The following is a 24,933-nucleotide window of genomic DNA, read 5'->3' as shown; positions in this document are numbered from 1 at the left end:
AAATAAGCTAAGTGGTACTATATTATTGGTACTTAAGTAGATAAGCATTTATTAAATATATACAGTAGAACCTCGATTATCCGTGACTCGATTATCCGTGTTTGCGATTAACCGTGCCCATTCTTCCGAACATTTTTAAACATAATACTCGATATCGACAATCGTATTAATGACATTTTTGACGATAACTTCATATTTTAAGCCCTAATAACTTGTTGTAGGTATACAATATTATGGATGTAGGACGTATGTATAACATTATTGTATGTATACGTCTTCTTATGTATATTTCTAATTACAATTGAATCAAAATTTTTAAAATTTCATTATTATAAAAAATCTCGATTAACCGTGATTTTCATTTATCCGTGTGACCCTCTCCCCATCATTACCCCGGATAATCGAGGTTCTACTGTATTGATAAATATTTTTTTATTATAATGTTATAATACTATAATAATATACGTGAAAAATGAAATGAATGATAAAAATATATATTATGGATAAAAAGAGAGGGGGGTTAAGGGAAGTATAAAATAAGTTGAAGTATGTAATACCTATAGCCGGTAGATACACACCATAAGAAAACAAACGAAATAAACCATTTCATTGTTATTTTTCTTAGTTCTTAATTTAAATTTTATCCTTACGCTATTCAACAAAAACCTAACTGACTGTGCTAATATGTAACGTTCTTTGAATTGCTATAAGAATATTAAATAATTATTTACGAAGTGCATATACTACGTCATAACGATGCAATAGACGGAGAGTAAGACGAGTTATCATGCGCAGTTAAATAAACGATGAAAAGTAGAATATTAAAATAATTAAAATATAGCAATAATAAATAATAATATGTTATTATCTTTCCTATATTGACGGAAAAAATCTACCTATTTACAAAACATTATACATTTAAATTGAGTAGTAAATAACGGGTAGGTACAATAAAAATTATAGCATGTACCAATAATATTAAAATCCACATTCAATTAATATAATATATTAAGGTTAAAATTATTGAGATTATTTAAGAAGAAGGATTAATTCAAACTAAAGAAATATATTTCTAAATTTAATTAAAAAATATAGCAAACTTTTATGTTGTATTTAAAATGAAAAATTTAATTTTAAAATTAAATGAATTTCCAAAACTTAACATTGCTAGAATTGTGTGATAATAGGAATATTGGATTCGTTTTGCTTGATAGTGAATGGATTATAGAAAATCAACGTATAACTTTAAAGGCAAAATGAAAAGTATAAACGAGATAAGTTTATATATTTATACTATTTTTTTTTTCGAGCACATCTTTTGCATTCTAATTAATTGAAATATATTTAAAATTTTTTTTTTCACAAACTATTAAAACCAGTCGTTTATTATTCTAATACCACCATCCACCATCCACCGACGTGTTGGTGCGCTTAATTAATACCATGACGTTAACGATGGCTTACTTCTACGGCGATTGTAAAGTTTAATAAACACATTTTATTAAGTAATATCGAATGTATATTATATTATATATAAATAATATTATTAAGTGCTAATGGAATATATTTTTTAATATAACTAATATTTATTTTGATTTATAAGGAGACTAATCCAGAGAATCTACGCAGAAAAAATAAGAGCGATTTGATATGAAAATATATTTTTCAGTGATAAAAAAATATATGTCTTGTACGCTTAAAATTTTTACGACAATAGCATTACCAAAAGTTGATATATGTTAATTTGGGTACTTAATTTACTATAATCTTAAATTATTCTATTGTATAAATATCTGATGGCATCTTGACGTTTTCTTTATTAGTTAATTATTAGTTATTAAAAATGTTTATTTGATAATATAATTATCAATAAGTTAGCAGTACTCATCGATGATGAAGGGGATTTATGACGTAGGCCGAAACATTATTTATTTTTTTTTTTTTTATAAAAGGTGTGTATCGATTTCATCGGCTACTGTTCATAATATAATATATTTATACTAACTATTTATTTTACTGAGTTTTAGACTGACTTAATTTTTTCATTGAATTGTTTATTAAAAAATTAATTTACAACATAAATCATAATACCTTACTTTCATTTTTCTTATGTAAATAAAGTATATTTTTGATAAACGCCTGTAAAAGATTTATATTTAATATAATAGGTAAATACGTTATATATTTTTACAATAAAATTAATATGATTTATTTAACAAAACATTAAATTGTTATTATAATAATTTCCATTTAGTTTATTTTCTTAGATAGTACTTTGTAATTGAATAGCTTAGTTAAAGCTTTTCCAATTGGCATCATTATTTCCAGTGAATTTAATCAGGCGTTTAATATCAAAATAACACAAATAATTTTTGATTTAAAATCTTCTTTGTATAGAACAATTTAATATTGAAGTTGATGTAAATATTCTATAGGATTTTTTTATATTATTATTTATTAGAGTATAAGTACACTGTTTTCATAATTTACATTTATAATGTACACGTACATTTTATTAACTTCTAACTGAAATGGTGCTTTTATCGTTGTTATTTTTACTTTTCAAATAAGAAAATTTAAAATGATTGCACTGAAATGCAATAAGTATTTAGTACTTCATTATTTTTTTTTTTTTTTTTTAATTGTTATTTTGTTTGAAAGGTATCAATTGGAGAATTGTTTTGAATAAGTTATTTGTAAAAATTGTATCTATAAATACTATCTACTAGTAGCAGAAACCCTGACATAATGATAACTTTTAGTTAATGAATAATTTAATTTTTCCATTAACTTGATGCTTGTTTCTTACGTCGACTATTTGTCCGAAATTGCGTTTAAAAATCATTATTAACTATAAAATTAGGTATATTGGCAATATGAGCGAACAGGTAAATATTCGCCGCAGTCCGATAATTAATGACATTTTTTTTGTTATTGCCGGAAGTGTAAATGAGCCGGTTAGTATTAGTACTAAAAAATGCCAATAAGCAAAATTAATGTTGTGCCTCGAAATATTATTAACTCTACTAATTGACGATATTTTTTGAATGAATAATGCAAAATGTGTTCAAGTCTGAATAATAAAATATATTAAACGGTAATTAAAGAACAATGATGGTGTTTTCGTTGAGAACCTTGAAAAATGTATTTAGAAAAACTACAATATGAGCAATTTTTTATTTATTTTAGCAGCTAGATATAATCAAATATTACAATTTGCTGCAAAATTCATTTTTTGTATCATTCATAATTATAATGAATATAATAAATACAAAAGTTAATTTATCATTTAGACTATAATGACTACGGCATTATTACTGATAAAAAATAACTAAATTGCTAACTTATGATAATAGATGAATATCGACAATTCGCCATTTTTGTGGGATTTATGGGTGAAATGGGTTCTCTAACAAATTAATTTGTGTATGATGTAATCATTTATTTGCAAATAATTAGAAATTGTTTGATTTTAGTAACCCAGTTTTAAATTTAAAAAAAATGTTTAGAGGATGGGGTCAACATTACTTAGCCCCCTCCCTCTCATGTTTTCATGATTTCATAACGGTATCGTTTTTAAGTATATAACATTATTAAAAACTTTTTTCTTTTTACATGGGTACAATGCGTTCTCTCATGTTCTTCTGTTGGAGCTTCGTCAAACATTTACTATGAGCAAACGACATTTTGTATGAGTTGTACGAAGAGATTTTCTAACCTACACTCGTTTTCTAATTTATTGAGGAGAGCACTCTTTTGAATAACATTCATACAGCCACAGACAACGACCCCATATCTTCTTAGATTCTGCTGGAGAATAACTAATTTAAGTGTGTACACATCAATGACAAGTTAATCACAATCAGATACTTTGTTATAATATATAAGTATTTACTTTTCATGTGATCACATGATTACTATAAATGATTTAGTATAAACATTTATTTGAATTAATTGACACGATAAGCTTTTTAAGTCTGAATTTGGTATGAATTAAAAACAAAAATAATGAGATAAATATAACTTAAAATATATCTATAATATGACTGCTGCGCATGGTCCTATTCAGAATGTGTGCGACGGCATCATAAATTCATAACGCATTATACGAGTAGATTACAAAGTATGATTCCAAATTATTCAAAAATTGTTCATATTTTTTATATTTAAATATTTATGTATTGTACTAAATTTCAAGTTAGTCAGTGGAATTTATAGTAGAATAGTAATTGTAGTAAGTGGAATCGATATGTGCCAGTGACGATTAATGAATAAAATATTGAAATCAAATAATTTAAAATCCGTGTAGTTTTTTTCATATAATAAACAAAAAAATAAATAAACACGATATCGGAAATTTAATAATAAATAAAACATAAAAATTGAATTTAGCACTCATGGACAAAATTGAATTGTGTACGATAATAATTTAAAGATTGCATCACTTATTAGAACCGTTTTACTGATTTGATTCTTTAGACTTTGGACGTTCGTAAACTTAGATAGTTAGATGTTATTTTTTTTATGAATTGTTATGTTTTTATTTTTACATGTTTGTATTTTGTTTAAAAATAATCAAAGGTTGGTTATTCTTGAGATACACTAAATTATATTTGCTGTTTTATACATGTGCAGAAAGCAAAATATATTTTTTGAATTTACTGTTAACGAATAACATGACACACTGGTTTACAATCACAATAATTAATATTTAATTATAGTATACAATAATATACATTAATAATTAAAGATTATTAAATAATTTAAGTAAATATTAGTCACTCAAAAGCATCTCTAAACCTATATGTGTAAAGTGATTACCTATTCTAGGTATGTTCCGAGAACGGATTTTTAAATATGAATAGTTATTATGATACGCCATGTTAAAATTCATAAAAAAATATTTTTATGATTTTTTTGGCATTGAGCACAGGTGTTGCCATTCAAAAACTAATACTCGGTACTACGTTTGCATACAATAAAAAAAGGCAAACACTTTTACAGCATATTTAATAAAGATTATTAAATGCATATATAAATATTTATACCGTAAATTTAACTTTCAGACAACTATTGTCGAATCGCGTCGTGGACAGTTTTAAGTATATTCGTCCATTTAAATGTCGGACTTAAAATAATCATACGAAAAATTTCGATATTCAATTATATTACAATAGTGTTACAATCCAAACCCATGGTTCTATACATTCTTGACTGTTCGAAAAAAGTGCGTTTTATACTTATTTATTTATTGTTGCCCTAACATACGTAGGTACTAGGTATAATAATAATGATAACCTAAAGCTAAAATACATTATGAGTTTGAAAGTATTTAATATTTTTTCTAATGTACAGAAAAACATTGAAGTATATGTATGTCTTGTTGTAGTGACTGTTCTAATATAATTAACAAATATGGCGCAAAATATATCTAATACGGGAAAAATTATAGTTTATTACTTAACGCAAAATCGGTTAGCAAAATATTTATTAGTTAATATTTAGTTGCCATTGCAACTGTTACGTAAAATCGTTAAGAAAATTATCGATATAGCTTAATAAAAAATAATAGATTTAAAACTATTGTAGTTATTATATTTAGTTGATAAGACCACTAAAACGCTAAAAAAAAAAATGCAGATGAAAACAATTTGATCCCAAAAAAAAAATGTCAAAAACATAAGTTATACGAGAAAATTAAAACTTAAAAATGAAATAATAAGTAAATAAGTAAATTTAAATAATAACAAAAACGAAAATTAAAAAAAAAAAAACCAACGAAAATGTTATGTTAAACCATAGATCTAAATTATTGTTTTTCTTTATTGAAGTTTTAACCTAAAATGATTACATCTCGAGACTTCTCGTACATAATATCATAAAATTGACACATAGAATAATAAATTATTAAAGCTCACACTACTAAATTTTTAAAACTAGTAGTAGGTACTTAAAATAATATATGAAAATAGTACGTATTTAATTAGGTCCATAATTATTTAAATCATATCCTAAATTTATCATTTTCGCGATGTACTGTTCAATAATAATTGTCTTCCTAATGTCCTTAGAATCTTGATAAAGCATTACCAAATAGAATTGACTCTCTCCTTACACACTATGCAATAATAGATTATCAAAATATTTAAATGCATAGTATACAATAATAATTCATAAAATTCATTAAAAAAGTTTTAAATGTAGATGTTTATAATATGTATGTATACTTAATTGCCAACAGCCAACAGGTATATATTTTATACAAGCGCTTTAATCTTAATTAAAAAAAAAATCAAATTATTTTATTTTACATTGTTCGTTAATAACGTTTGTAAGTTTTCTTAACATTTTAAATAATTCATTTGAGAGTTTGAGACAAAACTTTTAATGACATTTTTAAATAATCGTGATAATTAGTAATAATTAAATCTGTAAAAAAAATTTAACTTTTAAAATTTTTATTTTTTATTTTAGGAGTCGGTTAAATTATAATTAATATATAATATTTTGAAATCCGATATTCCTTAATTGGAGCCACAACCTGTTACGTGGAACTAGTCTTAAATTATTTGACGTACCTATTGGTTGTTTCGTATATTGTTTTCATGAATAATGTAAATGCAGAAAATGTGATAAAAAATTATCGCCCCCGGGTGGGCTCGAACCACCAACCTTTCGGTTAACAGCCGAACGCGCTAGCCAATTGCGCCACGGAGGCCCATTGAAGACATTAGTTGTTTTGACGACTATTCTGTAAACCGGATCGTGAAAAATATTCTATATAATTTTTAATTATTGATAGTAACCGGTTTATAATATTATACTCAAAACAACAATCACGATGCATAACACGCTCATCTATTATAACGTGTTAATAATGTAATATGTATACATATCATGAAAAAAAAAATGGATAACTTCTAAACAAGTACCTACGTGCATTTACGTTAAGTAACTATTTTTTACAATTCTATAGGTAGTTGATGCTACATACTTATGTTAGCAGCAATTAGAACTAATACTAAATTATAAAAAAAACATAAGACTCAGAATTTGAAAATTAGAACCATTAACTCACTGCATAGTGTAAATCTACGACCTAACTATAAATATAATATAGTTATATCCTATAACGGCTATAACAAATATTTAAATTCTAGTAGACAACATGCATATCGCTAGTTGAAATTTAAACTATATTTATATTATCCACTGTATATAATTATTGTTGGACAAGAATGTTTATGGAATTTTTAAATGATAATGATTATGGCACTGAAGTGATTGAAGAGTGAGAGATTTTTTGTACTTTTTGTTCCTTAATAGATTTTTACTATTTATAAAGACCATTGGTGCCTATATAGTTGACGGCTGACACAGTTAACAAAAATAGGTATCTCGCTATATGAAAATTAAACAACTCTCACTAGTTGTTTCAATGTTAGTATACCTATTGTTGGATCAGCTAGTTTTCTGCAATAGGATTTCGAATAATCAGTATTTTAAGTAAGTTTTTTTTTTTTAGTGACAACATCCATACCGAGACGTTTATACCCGATAAATTTAAATTTTAAACGGATAATAAAAAAAAACAACGCGAGCGATAAACGTTTTATGACGATGACGATTTTAATACTTATGTCATCTATGGCTCTGTCTTAGGTATATTATAAAAATTGTGAATGTAGTAATACTACTTACTACAGGGCTGGATTTAAGTGAGGAGGCTAGCCCAGGAGTTCCTACAGATTTATAAGTGTAAAAATTATAATAAAAAAATTATGAAATTATCCTCTGCTAAAGATTTTAATGTATACAAATAAAATAAATGATACAAAATATATGTAATTTGAATATAATATAAATGTATATTATCATAGGTTTAAAGATAGATCGTTAATTGTTAAAGTAAAATTGATAATTGATAATTGATAATTGATAACAATTTTGTAAAAATAAAATGTATAGTTATATCTGATAGGTCAGATCAGATTATTTATTATTAATTTGACCGTTTATAAATGTTCTTAGCTTAATACATATACAAATAACGTAATATATATAATATTATTTTTTACATAAAATGTTTAATTATTATTTGATCAGTTTATATTTTTAGCTTTACAATCAATACCTTCAAAACAGCATATTATGATACTTTTCATTTTTAAACTGATAAACTTCTATGGATTATGGCTTTTGTAACCGACACAGACATAAACTAATTTAAGCGACAACGTGCATGCACTACAGGTAGACTTTCCAGTCTAAAATCAAACCTCGTATAATTTTTATTCTGTGTCAAATTGTATCATAACGGACGTTGATTGGCACTCATTTTTTCATAACTAGCTCCATTTTGTAATTACATCTTTATTTTCCATTAATTAATTATAGTTATTCAGTGCTATTAAAATTAACAGTAATAGAATCCTCCAAACGTTAAAAAATAAAAATAACTTTGTTTAAAAACTCTGTTCAGTTGGAGATTATGAAACTACATTATATAGTTATAAATACTTACTACCTACTGCATATTATAGTTATGATTAGTGAAATTCGATTTCATTAATTGGTAGTAGGAATTAATAAATACCTAACTTGAATAATTATTAAAATTTTTCATTTTATTTATCAATTTAATTATATATTTTGTACACCATACACAACTATTAATTTTATTTAGATACCTATGCCACTAATTAATATTTTATATCCAAAAAAAACTTTTACGTTTTTGTATTAATTATAAATTTTTGTATCTCAAACTTCAATAAGTTTTTAATTTTTAATTTAGTTCCATTTAATTAGTATCTAATTAATTGTTGAAATAAGTTTAATTACTAATGTTATATTAGATTAAATTCATTTATATTAATAATATATATCTAATGTCTACAGCAATACTTCTTCATATATTTAGAATATTATAAAATATATTTGTAAACAATTAAGAATATTTATCTATAGTATAGATTCTACATGGTGTTAAATCATTTAAACTAGATATATAGATTTTGAGTAAAATGTTATTATATATTAAAATTAAAAATAATTTGTTACAATTCGTACTAAAAGCTAATAAATCACTTTAAATTAAAATAAAAAAAACTTTAATTTAGTACTTAATAAGTAGTTAAAATATAATAATATAAATAGTAAAAGTGCCTTGAAAAATATTTTTTTAAACTAAACGTTACTGATCTAATTTGTAAAACTTTATTCTAAATTTTTATTGATAATTAAAACAACAGTAGTTAACACCAGCTATAATGTAAATTATGAAATAATTATCATAAGTTTTAATTATACAATGTACATTGTACATACGTTTTAGTGTTTATAAATACTAACCAGTAACTACAATAAATTGTTATTCATTTTTTTTTTTTTTTTTCAGAAAAATGTTTTAAATATTTAGTAAAAATTAAAATTTTTTTTAAACTTTTAACTTTTTATAATAATATACTCTATTTAATTTTACCATGTGCTTCTTTTTAAACATTAATTTAAATTTTTAATATTAGTTTTTACTCCGAAATGATATAGTTTTGCATCTATTTGTTCATTTCATTAGAACATTTGTCCAGTAAAACTGTTAAATTGTTTTTTTGTTATTATCATTAAATATTATCTAATGCATTTTTTTAATACATTATGTATCACTCATTAAATTTAATACCTAGGTTATTTGGTAAATATTATATACTTATATCTACATTATGCAATATGCATATTTTGATGATTTTTTTTTTGGTTAGCTAGTCTGAAACAAAATATTTCGTAATCGCGATAATTTTTATTTATATTACACACAATTTCGTTGATAAAATTTCATTAACTAAACACAAATTTTTGATTTTATTTTAATAATAGCATCAGATATTCAGATACCTTTATGATACTAGAGTCATTTATGAATTATGGATAGCATATCTACTAAAAGATTACCAGCAATATATAGATTGGTAATTATCTCAAGTATTTATTATGATTTCTATGATAATGTCACCTACATTAAATGCTTTGGAGAGATGCACTTGGAATTCGTTTATTTACTAATCTGTAAACAACTCAATAGATAAATAATGTTTCATACTATTAAACTTAAAACGTTTACGTAAGATTTATATTTAATACTGCCAGTCATATGAATTATAAAAAATAGACTAAATAACTACAAGTCAAAATTTCCTGTCTAGCACATTTTCTCATTTATTTATTTTTTTAACTTAAAATTTACATTTACATTAAACATGTAATATTAAAATTAAATACGATAGATAACCACTAATATAGGTACATACATATACAATATACTTAAAAAAAAAATGTAATGAAATTCAATTTTTGTTTATGTGCGTGTTAATTACCATCTTTATTTCAACTTTTACATAGTATTTAAATAAATTAAATATGATAAATTATTGTTTAAAAATATAATTTATCAACATATATTATGATATATAGCACTATTTAGTGCAATATTTTATGCAATTAGTCTATTTAATATAAAATACACATTACACACGCAATAACAGTATACCTACTATTATGTATTTTTCGTAGTTTTATAAATAAAATCTAACCAGCATCGTACTGTTTTTGAAATTTTAGTTTTTTTGTTGATATTTAAATATACATAAGTATATACTAATAGTAATGAATTTATGAAATAAAATAATTACTAAATATATTGTTTTCAATTGGTTATACAATTTAGGACATGCCTTTGGTACGATTATTTTATTAACAGTAATTACAATAATAATAATAATAATAAAAAACAGTTCAAAAAGTTGTTTCAACCTATTTATTTTAGTGCATTAAATTTTATTGTATAAACAATACTAGCAAAATATCCTTTTGAAACATCAACATTGTTATTTTTTTACTCATAATGTTTGTTATAATTTTTGGAGTAGGTAAGCCCATTGCAAAGTAGGAACAAATTAAAGTAATTAATCAAGTTAATACTATTATTTTGCATAAATGCATGGAGTAAAGTACTTAATTTTTATCTTTTTTTGGCTTAATTGTTTAAGTTTAGAATTATAAACACGTTTATGGACAAGAAAAATATAAATTGTAAAATTAAATATTTTTCAGCTGCTAATAATTATAAAATTACTTATATTATAATAATTTCTAATAATTTAATTTGAATTATATAACAACATTTTGTATACTAAATTTTGTACAAATAAAGATAAAAATTATTTTTTATTGTGTATTCAAAATACAATTTTTTATCAATATTGTACCTAATATATACGTGAATTATAGTAAGTTTTAATTCATATTATGTATGTAGTTTCGTACTTACATACTTAAAAACCCGTATACTTTTATTTTGGTACATTGAATGCATAGATTTTTGAAATAAAAATAGGTACTAAATATTACATACATTAAAAAAAAACCCTCTTATTCAGTAAGTGTGTATTCAAAATTATTTATTTTATTTTATTTTATTTTTATTAAATTATATTTACAATCTGTTATTTAAAACAATAAGTAATAGTTTACAAAAAAATTTTATCATAATAAGCACATGAATAATTTGTGGAGGGAGTTGTTCATTAACAACACCTCAGATTTCAAATGTTAAATACCGAATAATTATCACGACTTCTTATAATATTCTTGTTTCAAAAAATGGTAAAACTTATAAACTTAATAATTTTGTGCTTCGGTTTATAGTTTTTTGAAAATTAAACATATTCACCTTATGTAAATCGAAATTTATTAATTGGTTTATTAAACGGAAAGCCTGTTTTAAATAAAAATGTTACCGTCACATCAAACCAATCATACACAAAAGCTAAGACGATGACAATTCAACATTCAAATTTGAGTTCAATATAGGATTACTACTCCTGAGAATTTCTAGGAACAATCCCTGAACAAGATATTCATAATTACAGGAATTCCTAAAAATAAGGATTTTTTGGAAACACCAAAAAACGGCAAAAACTGTAAAGAATCTTAATTTTTTTTTCTTTATCATGGATAGTTACGTCTCTAGATTTATGTAATTTTTACAAAATTATAATAATATTATTTTATTTATTTTAATAATTTAAAAATTAATTGTAAAATTCTATTTTAGAATAAGATTAGGTTACTTTTATCATTGAGCACAATTGATACATTGCTGTGTTTGACGTGGATAAAAAAAAAAAAACAAATAGTATGATGATATGTTTTAATAGATATTTATAATTAGCTACACATTTAAATATGCTAAGAATATTTTGATATTATATATAATATTGTTCATTATTTTTGAAAGACTAAAATCAATTTTGCACCCACCATCAATGAAGGCATACTCAACATATTTAAGCGAATCTCTATGGAATTCCAAACCTTTTATGGTTTATGATACATTATTATTCATTCTAGTTGCGTTATAATTTTATAAGATATAGTTGGCTGAATACAAAATCATAAGTTTAGTGTATAGTATAACCATGCAAACATCGATTCATCATGAATAATATTTAAAGCGATACAACAGTCATTGTTCCAAAATTAAATACATATTTTTAACCAACAACGAATACTTAACTACGAGTATATCAGCTAAATTTTATTTTTCCACTACACACAGAAAAACTATTAATTTATTCACCTTCTGAATCAAATTCGTATAAACATCACACTCGTCATGCAACCTGTAAGAACTCTGATAGGGTTAATTGTCACTGCATCGCGTCTCGCATCACAACGGTCGCCAACCGTGACCGCTGTAGCCATCCGGATGAGAAGTAATAATGTCGGAAATTCATCAACGTGCTGTGGTTCAACAAGCCACTTAAAAAACATCGGATTTCCACTTCCAAATCCTCCTGTTAATGATTGCATGTCGTTGGAAAAATCTCCATCCGGTGGCAGCGGATCAACGCCAAAACCTCCGTCTGGTGGCAGCAGATCACCAACAAAACCCTCATCAGGTGGCTGCGGATCGCCGCCGAAACCTCCATCTGGTGGCAGTGGATCACCAACGAAACCCCCATCAGGTGGCTGCGGATTGCCACTGAAATCTCTAACCGGTGGATGCGGGTCACAACCAAAACCTTCGTTAAGTGGCTGCGGATCACCGCCAAAACCTCCATTCGGTGGCAGCGGATCAACGCCGAAACCTCCGTCTGGTGGTAGCGGATCACCAACGAAACCTCCAACCAGCGGATGCGAGTCACCAACGAAACCCTCGTCCGGTGGCTGCGGATCACCACCGAAACCCCCATCAAGTGGCTGCGGATCAACGCCGAAACCTCCATCTGGTGGCAGCGGATCACCGCCAAAACCAAAACCCTCGTCAGGTGGCTGCGGATCAACGCCGAAACCTCCAACCAGCGGATGCGAGTCACCAACGAAACCCCCGTCAGGTGGCTGCGGATCGCCGTCGAAACCTCCGTCTGGTGGTAGCGGGTCACCAACAAAACCTCCGTCTGGTGGCAGTGGATCACCAACGAAACCCCCATCAGGTGGCTGCGAATCAACGCCGAAACCTCCAACCAGCGGATGCGGGTCACCAACGAAACTGCCATCCGGTAGCTGCGGGTCACCACCAAAATCCTCGTTTCATGGTTGCGAGTCACCACCGAAACCCTCAGCTGGTTGTTGTGCACCACCCAAACCCCAATCCGGAAGTTGTGCACCACCAAAACCCCTATCTAGTTGTTGTGCACCACCGAAACCCCCGCCTGGTTGTTGCACAAAACCAAAACCCCCGTCTGGCGGATATGGATCACCACTGAAACCTTCATCAGGTGGATGTGAATCACCACCAAAACCTGCATCGGGTGGCTGTAGATTACCACCTAAACCTCCATCTAGCAGTTGTAGTTTACCACCAAAACCATCTTCTGGTAGTTGTGGGTCATCACCGAAAGCTCCATCTACTAGATGTGATAAGTAAACAAAACCTCCATTGACTGGATATGATAAGCAAACAAAACCTCCGTCTACTATATGTGATAAGCAAACAAAACTTCTGTCAGATGATAACGAGTCACTAGCAAAAATACTAATATTTTCATAATCTAAAAATTAATTAATACGTCACACCTCAATAAGATTTTATAATATTTTAATACAACTATTTTTATCTAGCAGTTCATGTTTTTTCATTAATATAATTTATAATAAATTAACCCAGATGTTTGTCACAGCAAGGATTTTTGTGTATGAGCAGCAAAATAATGTTTTAGTTTTATTTCTTGTGAAAATTTAAAATATGAGAATTTAAACTAAAAAATAATTGATTATAAGATCAGGAAAATGATATTATAAAAATTTTACTTATTGAAGCGAAAAAAAATGTATGGTATATGATTTGAAAACAATTCTATACATTTTGAAGAGCCATTTCCGTAGATACACTAATGAAATATTATTTGTTGTGTATGAAGGTACACAATGTAATTGAGCACGCTCCATATTTAAAATAAATAAATAATTTACCACTATTTTTCGCAGAGAATAAAATTAGGATAACTCAATTTATAAATAACAAATTAATATAATGAATTCCAGGCCCTATTTTTATGTGTACTACGACACACAATGTGCACCACGAATGTACAAGTATGCACTACGATTTGAACGTGTGTGCTATACGGTCTATAAAACAAAAATTAAATAATATGCCAGCTACTGCCTACTAGAAAATATGAGTATTTCCTGAATTTTTTTAATTTAAATTATATTAAATTATAATTTATTTCTATTAATTTTCAAACATTGTTATCAGTCAAAAGTATTTTGTTGTTGTATTAAATTATTATATACATATATATTATATATTTATGTAATACATTTATTTTTCCAAGACAGTAGCTAGAATCAAATTTTCATTTAAAGCAGTAAAATTAAGTGTGCAGTCCGAAATTTTACAAATAATAGAGCCTGAATTGAATTATTTTATATTTATTATATATCTAAATTATAAAATATTATTATTATCATTTAAATTTCAATTGTTTGTAGTTTTGATTATACATTTATTTTATTCTGATTTCATTTTTATAAAAAATTTACTGAATTAATTTTTTTAGTTAAATATATTTAATAATTATATTATCTGGACTCTAATACCAAAAACAAATGTTAAACTATTTAATGAAATTATTTTATTTAGTAATATTGAATAATAAATATAATATCATTCAAATATTATAAAGGTTAAGAGTTAATAATGAATTAAAAAATTTTATGACGCAAATTGTATTGAAAAAAACTTTAATAAAATCGTATTTATTTTTTGAAATATTTATAAATTAAAAAAAATGATTTTAATCGTATACAAATATCATTGAATTTTTAAGATGGCAGATTTGAATTTCAAAGTATCATCATGGCATGCAGGTATATGTTTATATTAATTTAAATGAATTAAATAAATATAACTTAAAAAATTAATAGTTTGCTATTTATTTTTCATCGAAAAACTACAGTTTATCTAATTTGTATTAGTAGCTAAATTATAATTAGATTTGTAAAAAGCTAGTAATAATAACTTTAAACACGCAATAATAATATAATATTCTTAGGAAGTTAATTCCTACGAGACCACTGTTGATGCATTGTAAACGAATATAAGTACGTAAATTACTTAAGTAATTAAAAAAACGTGTAGGTAAAGAAATAGAATTAAACAAAATATTTTATACTCGGGTCGTAGAAAAGAAATGGTCAATTATTTTAATAATACCAATTATTACATTTTAAAACCAGATTTAAACAAAAAAAACTGGTGTTATAAATTAAAGAATATATTTAGTAATTATTGTCTGAGAGCATCATTAAGGAAATTGAAAAAAAAAATAAAAAATCTTTGTCGCCCGGACAGGGACTCGAACCCTGGACCCTTAGGTTAAAAGCCTAATGCTCTACCGACTGAGCTATCCGGGCTCGTGTTAAGGTTACTATTATATTATTTGTTTGAACTAAATAATTTTAAAATAACGAATGGTAAATATAGATAAATTATTAGAGGTGCTAAAGTAAGTACCTATAACTAATTCCATCATAATAATAATTTTTCAAAACAATTTTCTCAAGCAAATTTAGAACAGTGAGTAATTTTTTTAAGGTGTAAGTAATAATTTTATGTGTAACCATAATTATTGAATTTAATAATAACAATATGTTTATTTTAATTCAATGTGATAAATTAACTTGATACAGTATTTATAATATTTTATTGATTCTAGTTTTTATTGGTAATAACAAGCGTTCTGTAGTTGTATTGTTAACTATTGTATGTAATTGGGGAACTGGAAAGATAACTCTATAATATATGATATGGGAAATTGGAAATTATAGGTTAAAGAATAACTAACATATTATACTAACCTATTACATTAGTATTAACTGATATTAAAAATAATTTGATTTTTAGTTTGTGATAAAAAAAAAAATTATACATGTACCTAGATTTTGATTTTATAGATGAGTAACTTCAAAATTTTCATTCGCAAGAATGCCATAAACGTATATTTTCTATATCTTACAAACGTACAACGTAGTAAATTTGTTTACAGAAATTCCAGTTCTATAAATCTTAAATATTTATAAAAGTTATGAACTATCGAAATTAAAAATAAACACATTAACTGGGTTTCCGTATAGGTTTTTTTACGATATTTCAACTTTCAAACAAATTTTGAGCATTTTTACGTTTTAATATAGTTCATACTCATAGTAAGTTTAAAAATTAAAAATTGTAAAAACTAATGTGAAAAAAAACACAGAATATACTCTTGCTATAAGTTTGATAATTTGTGTACTTAAACTTTACTCCACAAAAATGAATCTTCGAAAAACAAATTTGGTATTTCGTACGTTTGTAAGACAGAGACAATATACTGTTTTCTTGATATAAGACCGTTAAAACTTAAAAATAAAGAGTTTTAAAAAAATGAAATATTCATATTTTATTATAATTACATAACTTTTACTTTAGAAATGAACGATCACAGCTCGTTATAAGTATAGAGTAATTACAACATAGCCATTAATTCATTGGCAGGCGGCCGCTCGACAACATCAACGCGGCCACTTCACATTACGCGCGACCATAAGTCAACAACAAAGATATCTACTACCTGCAGTACACCCCAACCTTAGTTGAAGACGGGACTCCGTATACGATCTATAATAATTTTATATTACTTATGCACCACGTTGGGATACAACTATACAAGTCACATTTATCACCATTATTGATTACTACTTTATCAAACACAGCACTTTTTCGATTAATATTTATTATTTTAAATAAGAAATATTAATAAGAATAGGAAATTTTAACAAAAATTCAAACAAAACCTTCATTTAATAAAATTTTAAAATATTTATTTTTAAGCAAATTTGATAACTTGAATCTATGGTATTATACTATTATGTATCTACGTCATTGTTTGTTAAAGCATTAACACGGAATTATATAAAAAAATCATTAAAATAATCTAACGTACAACGGCCATTTAATTTATAACTTTTATCTGTAGGTGTCTATCCTACTATTGTGCGTTTTTAATTTTATGTGATTCTGTAAGAAGTGAGTGAACTTTGTCTCATAAACGCTTTACAGAGTAAATAGGCGTAAATGATTGTTACAATAATTATTGCTAAGTGTTTAAACAGAATTATATATTATTCAATTTGTCAAGGGTATAATATTACTGGGTCCAATCGTAGAAATGGTTTTTATATTAAAATGAGTTCTAAGTTACAACTATCAAAATAATTTATATTTTAAAATGTATACAATTAATTTTCAATTTAAAATAAGAAAAAAAATATACGCGAGTTCAGTAATGTTAATATTCTCGTCTAGCGAATTTAATAATAAGTAAATTGACTCTATTGTTAATATTAACTAGGTATAGAGTATAAGCTGTAGTAATACAAAAACAACTACGTAGATTTGCTATGTGTTACGCTTGTGTAAGACACAATTGCCGATATAACGTACCAACTCTTTTAAGTACATAAAAGATAATTATTTTAATTATTTTCAAACATCTGGTACTTCTTTACTTTGCATTTACATGAAACACTTTAATCAAAAATATTGCCTATACTATTAATATAGTTTTATATTAAAAATTCGGAGGTAGGATGAGAATTCCGTCCTTTCGTGAGTTTTTAATGTTAAATATGACAACGAAACGTTTCAGCTACGACTGTGATTGTAGCGCAGGTTGCAGGTTGTAAACGTCTTGGTCGTCTATCATTACTTCCTATTAAGTATATCACACAGGCCGATTACTTAGTTCTTATGTATATTGTATGTAATACGCATATTATAATATATAATATCATTATGTGTTAAAACATTGGTTATGTTCACCAAAGAGACTACTCACTAAAACAATCTACAGATAAAACCTTAACTCATATATATTGTTATAATATGACATAGTAATAATAATATTAAATATTAAGAGCCTTGTCCATCTGAACCCTTGCCATATCGTTTATATTTATTATTTATTATACGAGAAACCACTTTGCTAGTCATACGGGAACGAGCATAGAAGTGTTGAACGGTATACATTAGTTAACGAGTAATACCTATCTATAATATATTGTACTAACCAACATTCAATATGTGTAAATTTTTTCCTATATTGTATTTAACAGATTTCGATTTATCAAAAATGATGTAATATTTATTGAGTGCAAATAGGACCAATAAGACCAATATTAATAACCTTACCTATACAAACGTTAAAAATTTAATTATTTAATATGTACCTAATAAGTAATAATAGTATGGATCACATATTAGACCACGACTTAAACCCGTAGTAGGTCAATTTAGACAGTAGTTGGATCACAGCCAAAAAGTTTCATTGGCATGTTATATATTTATGCCAAGAACAGATTAAGAATATATTTAAAATGACACGTATTCACAGGCCACTACAACAGCATAACATATTTTATATAAGAATGTATTGATATAAATTAATAACGTCCTGCAGTGTTCCTAACAATTACTTTGAGGAGAATAGCGTTTGATAAATACAACTTTGGTATGCAAAAAGTCAATGGAATGATCGATACTGATCATAACTGTTATAAAATGGAACAACATAGTAAGTATAAAGTACAGAAAATTTAGAATTTAAAAAAATGGTTTCAACATTTTAAAAAAAAATTAAAAAAAAAAATTTTTTAATTTTAACTTTTATCAAAATTATTATATGATATCAAGAATATATTATATACCAAATCAACAATACTAGTTAAAAGATAATTTAATATATATTAACAAATATTTTTATATATGATATTTTTAATGTAAATGTATGAACTAAATATTCAAACTATATATTAAAATGTTATTTAATAATATCATAACACTTCAGTGGTGCAACCAGGATTTATATTAGACTCGGGAGATCTAAAAAAAAAATTAATTTACTGTTCTTCTATTCTTTTCCTTAAATATAATACATACATTTTATTGCTTAATAAATAAAGTTATATTTTTAAATTTATATTCACAATGTATGTCAATTAATTATTATTATTATGCCAGTTAAATTATAGTTATTGACATTAGTCTTAATATTGATTTTATCTATACATCGAATTTGACGTGTTATTAATAAAATACCAAATCTAATAATCAATTTAATCAATAAAATTTGATGAAAATTTCAGGATAACTTTAAAAAATAAAAATAAATAGTATGATATAAGCCAAGGGGAAGGGATCCAGACACGGTGTCCACTCTCCTAGGTTCGCAACTGTAACACTGATTAATTTCTCAATTTTGGACTAAAACCGGTTGCTTTGTGAAATAATTGTAGACGTTTTTTTCATTGATCTGTGAATCGATTTAATTAGTATAATTGATGCTAAGCATCAATAATAATACCCAATTTATAAATATAAATAATTAATATTGCTGTAATACAGTTAGTGTGCAAAATAAAATATGCATTACAATATTGATATTGATTTTGATAATTGTAATAGATAATGTGATATTATAAGTGAGAAAAAAAATACAAAATGTTTAGCACGCCCCCGGGTGGGCTCGAACCACCAACCTTTCGGTTAACAGCCGAACGCGCTAGCCATTGCGCCACGGAGGCTAGTTGAAAGATTGAGGACTACAGATAGATTTAAGTAAATTCATAATAATAATCAACAAGTAAATTTTTAATGTTACAAAGGAAATATGTTTATTGTTTTTTTATTTTCTATACACCTCTACCCACTTGGAAAATTTCTGGATCCGCCCCTGCTATGGTATACATTTAACACTACAGTATATTAATATTTTTACAAACAGTAGATTAATGTATCACCTAATTAATATAAGTAGGTATTATATTAATAGAGATATTGTTAATATGAAATTTCGTTTTTAATTCGAATATTTAATTAAGACTAAGAACTAACAAGAATACCAGACCATAATTTTTAACTTTTATAATTTATAACACATAATACAAAACAAGTTATGACTGACCTAACACAAAAATTGAATAGCTAAAAATCTAATAATATTTATTAAAAATAATCTTAACATTTTCTTTTATTTTAATGAATGACTTGCTTATTAACAAATAACAATATCAACTTGCTTATAAATTTAATAAGACTTATTCTGACATTGAAAAACCGGCAATTATCTATTTTTTTTTCTTATCTGTCGAATAACTCATGTTATTCGATGAATAAATATGATTGAAAAAATGGGCCTTAATAAACAAAATCATAATAAATACTTTAGTATTATCATCGGTTAAATTCTATTATTTAAAATGCATAGTATGATTATTGCAATATCATTAATATTATTAGTATTTAACAGCACAAATTAAATGTTATTAATTTTTGTTCACGATTTCCAAGTAATAAATTCTCTCAAAACTAAAAAAAAAAGTATATATATATTATTAGCTTTACTGAAAATGTTATTTTACATATGTTTTTGAATATACAAATATAATATGTGATAACAGAGGCAGTTACGTAGACAGTAAAGTCAATTCATAATCAATGCTACTGGCAAGTATTCATTATCCAGTACCTACTTCAGTGGTGGTCACTGATTACTGATTAGTAATAAAATAATAATTCAATAGTTAAAGAGTACAATATAGATACAATATATAACTATATAAGTGCACTGAAGTTTACTTGCACGCATAGTCATATAGATAGATGGTTTATGTTACAACGTGTTCATCTATAACATACATAATTAGATGTATACTAAAAATCTAAATTTTATACCAAAAATAAAATAAATACTATTTATGTGTACATGTGACAAGAAAGGTTTCGTTTTCGTTATCGATAAATTGTTATTATTTTTTCCGACCGCCGCGTTGTACAACCGGTTGGCGAGATTGCGCGGCGGCGGTTCATGTCAGACCTCTCGACGATCGAAACGTGACCTTCGCATCACTATTCACTTCATCAGTCGGGTCGACGGCAGTAGTCGATGCGGCGGCGGCGGCATCAACTACTCCCTCTTTGGAATGCACGACCGTTACTTGATCACTCCAGTGGTACCGACTACCGAACGAGTTTTATTGTATGCCATCACCACTGCCGAATACCCAATGTTAATATTATTTTTGTATTGTTCCTACTAAAAGTTGTATTATAGAATTACACCCACCAATACACGAACTATTACAGTAATGTAAATATTAGATAAAATATTAATATTTAATAGTATTTAAAATATTATATTTTTTATTAAGTATTGGAATATTAATTCTTGTACGTATTCGAAAATATCATATAAATACTTTAAAAAATTCTTAAGAATATTATCTATTTATTTTATATATCATTCATAACCGTTTAAAATATTTCAGTATAAAATAATATAGGTAGTACATCAGTTTTAAATTCTATTGATATTTAAATGTGAAATTATAATTTTAAATTAGTATTAGTTTTTTTTTTCATTTATTTGTACAATTACAATAAGAAAAGTTCAAAATAGTATTTAAATACTTTTTTAGATTCAAAACGTTAGTTTCGTTAAGGACAAACAAATTATAAAGACTTGTATTTTTGGTTTATAGGAATTGGTCTTAAAAAATGCTCAAAATGTTTCGAAAAGATTTATAATAAATATATATAAGTACATATCATTTTTGGATAAATGCATAACAAAATATTGTTTTTTAAACAACGAAGTTATGAAAAAAAATATTTATTCAAGAATATGAGTGTCAGATTAATGTTACTAAGATTTCCATCATGTAATTATGTTACTTATGAGTTATGAGTAGCCTTACTAGTTACTACATAATAGATTAGGGCTAAGATTTCTGTTTTCAGTGACTATATATAATATATATATATATTCCATTAACTATTTTTCGAGATAATCTAGCGCTGAACAATGTGTAACTACAATTTTAAAAATTTTAAACTTTGAAAATATCTAATTATATAGTTTAATAATTATTTATCTGCATCTATACATAAATTCTGAGCAAAGGCCATAAAAACATTATGAGCGCAAAATATTGATTATGATGTGTCAGTTGATGTATTTTGATGTTAGACCAATATTCTACATGTTCTAATGTATAATAATAACCCAATTATAAATGGATACCGGTGATATCTAAACAGTTAATAATATTGATCTTCATATAAATATCAATTTTATTATTAATTAATATTCTTCTCTGTTTTAATGCGTTCGGAGTGATGTCAATACGAAGTACGAAATAAAATAGTTATGAGTGCTAAGTAATAAGTTCATGCTTTATTGCCCAAGAAATGTTGAAAAAATTTTAAGATAATATAAAAATCGACTAGAAATAATTGACCAAGGTAAATCTACCAACATGACTAAACTAAACAGAAAATTTATTGCAGGTTAAGCGCCTATAGTTGGTATAATTTATAATTCAATATATGTTGTTATTTCTAAAGAAATCATACAATATCTATATATTTACAATCGTATTCGAATATTTTTTTTATAATTTAGTACTAAATTGTCTAAATTCAATGTTTACTATGAATATATAGATAGAAAAGTGATACTTAATTAAAAAATATAAATATTGTTAATTATTAAATAATAATACAAATATTTTTTTTTAAATTAATTATTTTCAATTGCGTAATATTTACAAAATATCTATGTATAAGTTATAATAATTGCGTATTCGATTTACAATAACTCAAAATGTGGTATAGATATATTGTAACAAACGATTCATTTTTATTCGAATAAATAACATAATATTTTTTACTATTTGCTTGTCTGGTATAGTTTACGAGTAGTTTAATTATCACAAAATTATAAAATATTTAAAACGGAATCTTTAATAGTAAATATGATGTCAAACATGTTTTCTATAATCTACCTAAAGATTTAAAATAATGATTTTTGATCGGAATATAAACACGTAATAATAGTAAAAAAAATCTGTGAAATATATTTTTACAGATATATCTATGACCTAAGCCACAATATGGAACAGAATGCTGGCATGATACTCCCCCACCCACCCATTTCACCATCAACAGTCACAGCGTTAAACCGGTTGCCACTAAATCAATGTTAAAGCATATTGTGTACAGCTGCAAGAGTTTTATTGCGGTGTATTTTTTATCTTTAAAATAAATAACTGATATAGCATATGCTCGTGTAGTTTTAAAGTCGTATTTATGGTAAATTACATATATATGAAACTAAAACCTGGACAGTCAAAGACATTGGATATAATTTATTTTTCGTTTGCCGTTTAGAGTTCGTTGTAATTATTTACTTAAACAATTGAATCTTAAAACCGGTATTGACGATACCATGTATATTATACACCTAAAATATTCCTTAACCTTTTGGCTTGACGAATGCCTTTCTCGTATGTCATACTATTAATATGTATAAAACTAGTGGCCCACATGAAATCAACTGTATATTTTTATGTATATATTTATTTATTAGAAGAGTCACGGATAGACGACAAATTGAAAGAACAGATTAATTGTACAACGATAATAACAAAATACTTACAGAGCTATAGATTTTTTCTTTTGTTACGAAGTAGAAAAATGTTTAATCAACTATTGTTTGAAAGTAGGCATATTTAAATAAATACATATTTTCTTAATCTATGTTTAAGAACTTTATTATATTTGCAATACTGACAATAGAGAAAACAGCATACTTTATCAATAATACTTGGTTGATGTACGAGAAGAATCTTGTTTCGTTTGAAACGCTCTTCATTTCAATAAAGTCTCTAATGAAAAATGTTTATCGAGTATCGATTTAAACTAAAAACGCATATGCAGACCATTGTAGTTTTTGTAATGTATTTTATTCGTTAATCATTTTCATCATAGTTATATTATATTTATAGCATTTAGTATTATTTTATCGTCAAGTGATTGGTTACAGTTTACATGTTTATAAGACTTAGCTATCTAACACGGTCAGAGAAAGAATGTTTAACCATACAACATTTATGAATTTGTACCCATATAAGTATAATAAAATAATATCACGTAAGTGTGAAGGAATTTAATAGTAAATTTCTATTATCAATTATACATGCATACACATATATATATAATAAAAGTAAGTATAGTTTAGCAATTTTACTCTTAATATTTAAAACTCTATTATTTAATAATTTTATACCCCATTTATGTGAATGCTGCTCTAATTTACAAGTTAAATTAGTTCATTTTTATCAACGTTTTATATGAAAAAAGTTATTTTATTTTTATAGACAACAGTCTATTGATTTTGTAACTTTCATATTAACAATTGAGTACCTATACATAATTTTAAACTCAAAGCGTAACACAGGCATACAGAAAAATTGTCTATAGTATATATATATTATAATAAAACAATATTAATACAGCCACATAAACTAGTAAAATAACAAAAACCTAAC

General features: G+C 25.7%; 1 protein-coding gene and 3 non-coding genes across 4 annotated transcripts in view; all 4 read right to left on the bottom strand.

Moving 5' to 3' along the window:
• Positions 1-24,933, bottom strand: part of LOC112592811 (limbic system-associated membrane protein-like) — a gene marked incomplete at its 3' end in the record, with an annotated part of 454,015 nt that overhangs the window by 237,644 nt on the left and 191,438 nt on the right. The gene's annotated exons all lie outside the window — the stretch shown is intronic.
• Trnan-guu lies at positions 6,645-6,718 on the bottom strand. The gene has a single exon. It is a non-coding gene; the product is annotated as a tRNA-Asn (tRNA).
• On the bottom strand, positions 15,849-15,921 carry Trnak-uuu. The gene has a single exon. It is a non-coding gene; the product is annotated as a tRNA-Lys (tRNA).
• Trnan-guu lies at positions 20,055-20,127 on the bottom strand. The gene has a single exon. It is a non-coding gene; the product is annotated as a tRNA-Asn (tRNA).

The sequence above is a fragment of the Melanaphis sacchari genome, unplaced genomic scaffold (assembly GCF_002803265.2).
Source record: "Melanaphis sacchari strain LSU unplaced genomic scaffold, SCAv2.0 Contig195_pilon_pilon, whole genome shotgun sequence".
Taxonomy (NCBI): Eukaryota; Metazoa; Arthropoda; class Insecta; order Hemiptera; family Aphididae; genus Melanaphis; species Melanaphis sacchari.
Note: the sequence above shows the minus strand (reverse complement) of the source record. Positions and strands in the feature narration are given on the sequence as shown.